This window comes from Bison bison, unplaced genomic scaffold (genome assembly GCF_000754665.1).
Source record: "Bison bison bison isolate TAMUID 2011002044 unplaced genomic scaffold, Bison_UMD1.0 scf7180017864524, whole genome shotgun sequence".
NCBI lineage: Eukaryota > Metazoa > Chordata > Mammalia > Artiodactyla > Bovidae > Bison > Bison bison.
Window position 1 is genome coordinate 834415 of NW_011495075.1, and position 6374 is coordinate 840788.

General features: G+C 48.1%; 1 long non-coding RNA gene across 1 annotated transcript in view; it reads left to right on the forward strand.

Moving 5' to 3' along the window:
* Nucleotides 1-6374, forward strand: part of LOC104981823 — a 14218-nt gene that overhangs the window by 5964 nt on the left and 1880 nt on the right. Inside the window, exon 2 of the long non-coding RNA XR_824420.1 lies at nt 1993-1997. This is a non-coding gene — a long non-coding RNA (uncharacterized LOC104981823). The remainder of the gene's footprint in view (nt 1-1992; nt 1998-6374) is intronic.

The window sequence follows — 6374 nt, forward strand, 5'->3', positions numbered from 1 at the left end:
CCTGGCATCATCACCCCCCAGCAACATCATCCCCCAGCGTGATCTGTGGGATCGAGGCCGGGAAATCCGGCTGCCCAGAGCCCGGCGTCAGTGTGCTGTGCCTGCACCGGAGTGCACGGGCCTAGGGGGACGCTCTTCCAGGCCAGGGCAGGCTCTGAGACACGGCAGCGAGGTCGGCTCTGGGCCCGTGGCGTGCGGTGGCGGTGACAGTTGCGGGCTATTCTGGGGATGGAGGCAGCTTTGTTCTGTGAGGCCTCCCTCGCACTCCCAGATTAACGCCGTCAGCTGCTCCTGCCTCTGATAGAGAGGGCAGGGCAAGGTACAGTTGAGGGGGGTGGTGCTCCCTTTTCTCCAGGCCCTGAAGTCAAGCCTTTTTCCTGGGGGAGAGATGCTTATTGCCAGGGAACGGTGACATGCTGATTCTAGGAAGCTTTAAATGATTACCTGGCAATTTCTCTGGTAGCCTTCTGGACTAATAATTAAATAATATCTCCTTTTCTCAAGGAGCTTAGAACAGGTTGTTACTTTAGTAATATTCTGTGTCGAAAGTGACATCAGAAAGCCCTTTAGTGTCTTGGCCTGTTCCATGGGAGGCCCGTGCAGCCCTGCGTGGGGGCCGTGGCTTCGTAGGCGGCCGCCTGCCCGCCCCTCGCTGAGGCCCGGAAGAGGCGCAGCACAGCTGCAGAGGGAGTGGGCAGAAGCGTCTAATGTAGTCTGTGTTTAGCTGAGAAGCCTCTCAAGGACTGTTTGTTTCTCTTCCTTTAGTCATACTCATTCTCCTAGTGAAGGGGAAAGTCGCTCAGTTGTGTCCGGCTCATTGCGACCTCGCGCACTGCAGCCCGACAGGCTCTTCTGTCCTTGGGGACTCACCAGGCAAGAATACTGGACTGGGTAGCCGTTCCCTTCTCCAGGGGTCTTCCAACCCAGAGACCCAAACCCAGGGCTCCCGCATTGCAGGCGGATTCTTTAGCCATCATGGAAACCCTCCTAGAGGGAAACAAATTCCCCGAGACAAAGAACAGAGAATGGTCCCCCTTAGATGCCTGAGCGGAGAAGGCAGTGGCACCCCACTCCAGTACTCTTGCCTGGAAAATACCATGGACGGAGGAGCCTGGTGGGCTGTAGTCCATGGGGTCGCGAAGAGTCGGACACGACTGAGAGACTTCACTTTCACTTTTCACTTTCATGCATTGGAGAAGGAAATGGCAACCCACTCCAGTGTTCTTGCCTGGAGAATCCCAGGGACGGGGGAGCCTGGTGGGCTGCCGTCTATGGGGTCGCACAGAGTCGGACACGACTGAAGTGACTTAGCAGCAGCAGCAGCAGGTGCCTGAGAGCGTCTGCCTGCAGCTCTGTGGGCTGGCCTGCCTGATAGGGTCCGCTTTAGTTGACTGTGGACAGACTGTTTGACTCCCGTGGCTTCTGACCTAGGGCCCCACAGCATCCCAGGCGCTACAGGGGTTTCCTGAAGGCAGGCGTAGGGAACAGGCTCCGTGATCCTGCTGGCTCAAAGTCTAGAGCTGGAGGGCAGCGGTGCGTGAGGATGAAGTAGGATTCATGCTTTTTCCTGGGAAGGCTGTTGCTGTTGAGTTGAACCGTTGGCTTAGAAACAGCGCCAGGCACTGTGCCAAGGCTATACCCTCTGAACCCTCACAAAGCCTGCGAGGTGGTGGTGTCCCCACCCCCAGCTGAGCCCTGGTGCTCAGGCTGCGTCCTCACTCGGGACTGTGCGCACTGGCAGGGCTGGTCGCGAGCCCGGGTCTGCCCGGCCCTTGCCATGCCCTGTGGAGTGCCAGGCGGGGCATCTGACAGGTGTGCCGCTCTGCCTCCTCCCGGATGACTCTGCAGACGGACGCTGTCACACGAGGCTGGTGGCGGCGTCTCGGACATCCTCACGGCGTTGTTCCTCACGGTGTCATTCTTACACGGACACCGTGTCAGGGGTGTGAGAGTCATAGACGGGAGTGATCATGGAGCTGGCAAGGAAGAGAGCGGAAGTTACGCTGAGGTAAAGAAAAGGAAGGGGAGACGCGAGGGGGGAGAGAAGACACATTTCTCCTGTTTGGTACCTGCCGCGCTGGGGTGACGTTACCTCTGGAATTTGGCTCAGTCATCTAAGGATGAAGAACCGTCTTGAGAACATTGGCTCCCAGAATTCTGTCTGGTGATGGTATGGCCCCTGGCTAAGTGTCCCAGTTGGTCTGCTTCCAGAGCCAGAGAGATTTTGCAGCCAAGCAAGGAGCAGCTGACTCGTGCTCCTTACTAGCACAGGTCAAGAGGGCACATTTGACCTCCTGACACAGTATATGACTCCTGGGCAGAGAGTGTCCTTAACCTCTGAAGCACTGTCTCCTCCTTGAATTTCAGTACCTATTTGAAAATACCGTCTTCCATCCTTCCAGTTAAAGTATTAGCAGCTTTTAGTGACATATTCTGTAGGGGGTTAGCTAAATCTTAACCTGTGGAGTTGCAGACTGGCAGACATGCAGAGTGGGAGAGATTCACTGATAATCTGAATTACAAAATGGTTCATAATATTATGAATAGTTATGAAATATTTTATATGGTAAGGAAGTATGAGGAAAGCTTATAGAGTTGATCAACCTAAGCAAACATAATAGGAAAATTTTTGATTTTTTTTGGAACTGCTGGTTGAAAAAGAGGCTTTTTTGAATACTGGCTATAAAAGTCATCTGGCCTCAAAAGGTCAAATTGGAGGGATATATGACTTCAAATCAAATCGAGGTTAAGATGTTTAGCTAATTCCACTAATTGTAAAAAGTATATCATGTGGTTTGGGGGAAATGAACAAGATGCTTTTTGTAACCAAGATTGTTGTTGTTCAGTCGCTGAGTCATATCTGACTCTTTGTGACCCCATGGACATGGACTGCAGCACGCCAGGCCTCCCTGACCATCACCAACTCCCAGGGTTTACTCAAACCCATGTCCATTGAGTCGGTGATGCCATTCAACCATTTCATCCTCTGTCGTCCCCTTCTCCTCCTGCCTTCAGTCTTTCCCAGCATCAAATGAGTCAGCTCTTCACATGAGGTGGCTGAAGTATTAGAGCTTCAGCTTCAGCATCAGTTCTTCCAGTGAATATTCAGGGTTGATTTCCTTTAGAATGGACTGGTTTGATCTCCTTGCAGTCCAGGGGACTCTCAAGAGTCTTCTCCAGCACCGTAGTTCAAAATCATGAATTCTCCTGCGCTCAGACTTCTTTTTAGTCCAACTCTCACATCCGAACATGATTACTGGAAAAACGATACTTTTGACTCTACAGACCTTTGTCAGCAAAGTGATGTCTGTGCTTTTTTAATACACGGTCTACATTTGTCATAACTTTTCTTCTAAGGAGCAACCATCCTTTGATTTCATGGCTGCAGTCACCTTCCGCAGTGATTTTGGAGCCCAAAAATGTAAAATTTGCTATTCTTTCCATTTTTCCCCTTCTATTTGACGTGAAGTGATGGAAACAGATGCCATGATCTTAGTTTTTTGATTGTTGAGTTTTAAGCCACCTTTTTCACTTTCCCCTTCTGCTTTCATCAAGAGGCTTTTTAGTTGTTCTTCACTTTCTGCCATTAAAATGGTATCATCTGTATATCCGAGGTTGCTGGTATTTCTCCAGGCAGTCTTGATTCCAGCTTGTGCTTCATCCAGCCTGGCGTTTCTCACGATGCACTCTGCATGTGGAAGTTAAATAAGCAGGGTGACAGTGTACAGCCTTGATGCACCCATTCCCAATTCTGAACTAGTTTACTGTTCCACGTCTGGTTCTGCTGCTTCCTGACCTGCATACAGATTGCTCAGGAGGCAGGGAAGGTGGCCTGGTGTTCCCATCTCTCTAAGAATTTTCCACAATTTGTTGTGATCCACACAGTCAAAGGCTTTAGCAGAGTCAATAAAGCAGAAATAGATGTTTTTCTGGAACTCCCTTGCTTTTTCAATGATATAGCAGATGTTGACAATTTGATCTCTGATTCCTCTGCCTTTTCTATATCCAGCTTGAACAAATGGAAGTTCTTGGTTCACATACCGTTGAAGCCTAGCTTGGAGAATTTTGAGCATTCCTTTGCCCTTCTTTGAGATTGGAATGAAAACTGACCTTTTCCAGTCCCGTGCTGAGTTTTCCAAGTTAGCTGGCATATTGAGTGCAACACTTTCACAGCATCATCTTTTAGGATTTGAAATAGCTCAACTGGAATTCTATCACCTCCAGTAGCTTTGTTTGTAGTGATGCTTCAAGGCCCATTTGACTTCAGACTCCAGGATGTCTGGCTTTAGGTGAGTGACCATATCATCGTGGTTATCCAGGTTATTAAGACCTTTTTTGGGTACAGTTCTGTGTATTCTTGCCACCTCTTAATATTTTCTGCTTCTGTTAGGTCCGTACCATTTCTGTCCTTTATCATGCTCATCTTTTCATGAAATGTTCCCTTGGTATCTCAGTTTTCTTGAAGAGTGTTGAGGTCCTTTAATGGACCGGAACCTGGTGGTCCGGAGTCGACCACTAAGAAAGTAAAGGAGAGAAAGAGGCTGATATTCCTTGGTTTACACAGAAAGCCAGTAAAGCCCCTGACATGGGACTTGCTCTGTTCACAGAGGCCTCAGGTGCCCTCTCGATGGGGTGAAGATGCAGAGCGCCTTCTCGAGAGGGTCTTAGAAGCCCAGGCAGGAAAGTAAACTCAGAGAGCCTCAGTGCTCCAGGGGATCAGCCTGAAAAAGAGAGAGAGGGAGAGAGAGAGAAAGACAGACACGGAGACCAGAGCTCTGATGGAGCAAAGGTGTTTTAATCAACATGGTGTGGGCATATATACTGTCTTACAAGGTAGTTATTCTCAGCAAAGATAAAGATGAAAATTCCAGGCTTACAAAACATAGGCGATCCATATTAAAGAGAGAGAGAGTTGTAAACAATCACTTTTACGGTGTGGTTCACAAGAAGAAAGAGGGTACTTATCACCATATAGAAACACTAATGAAGGAAATGCCTGGATTCCTCAGTCCTGGGAGACGCTTGCCTCTCCTCTTGATTCCTGAATATTCAGGAATTAATAAGGAGCAGAGAATTCCTGACAGATCCAACACAGCACACAGGAAGCTTCCTGTTAAATGCTTCCTGACGGAAGAGATCTCTAGTCTTTCCCATTCTGTTGTTTTCCTCTAGTTCTTTGCATTGTTCACTTAAGAAGGCTTTCTTATCTCTGCCTGGTATTCTCTGAAACTCTGCATTTAGTTGGGTATATATTTCCCTTTCTCCTTTGCCCTTCACTTTTCTTTTCCCAGCTATTTGTAAGGCCTCCTCAGACAACCGTTTTGCCTTCTTGCATTTTTTTCCTTTGGGGTGGTTTTGGTCACTCTTCCCTGCACAGTGTTGCCAGCCTCTGTCCATAGCTCTTCAGGCACTCTGTCTATTGGATCTAATCCCTTTAATCTATTTGTCACTTCTGCTATATAATCAGAAGGGGTTTGATTTAGGTCAGACCTGAGTGACCTGGTGTCTATCCCGGATTTCTTCAGGCAGTTCAGTTCAGTCGCTCAGTCATGTCCGATTCTTTGCGACCCCGTGGACTGCAGCACGCTAGGCTTCCCTGTCCTTCATCAGTTCCTAGAGCTTGCTCAAACTCATCAAATCAGTGATGCTATCCAACCATCTCATCCTCTGTTGTCCCCTTCTCCTCCTGCCTTCAATCTTTCCCAGCATCAAGGTTTTTTCTAGTGAGTCAGTTCTTCGCATCAGGTAGCCGAAGTATTGGAGTTTCAGCTTCAGCATCAGTCCTTCCAATGAATATGTAGGACTGATTTCTTTTGGGACTGACTGGTTGGATCTCCTTGCAGTCCAAGGGACCCTCAAGAGTCTTCTCCAACACCACAGTTCAAAACCATCAAGTCTTTAGCGCTCAGCTTTCTTTATAGTCCAACTCTCACATCCATAGCTTTTACTAGATGGACCTTTGTTGGCAAATTAATGTCTCTGCTTGTTAATGCACTAAGTTGGTCATAACTTTTCTTCCATGGAGCAAGCGTCTTTTAATTTCATGGCTGCAGTCACCATCTGCAGTGATTTTGGAGCCCAACAAAATAAAGTCTCTCTCAGTTTTCCATTGTTTCCTCAACTCTTTGCCATGAGGTGAATCTTCAGCCAAGATTACCTAATTAAATAAATATCCTCTAGTTTGAATCAACCGCTTGTCATCCAGTGCTTGTTTCTAAATGGGATTGACATGAGGTTTATCTGGAGAGGTTTCTGTTTTAGTCCTCTTGCTGGATAGATGCTTCTTAGGTGTTGTAGTTCTCCTCAGAAGCCTGGCTCAGTTCTCCCCAGGGAAATCTTTTGCTATTTAAACGGTCGTCCATTGTCGTTCAGTC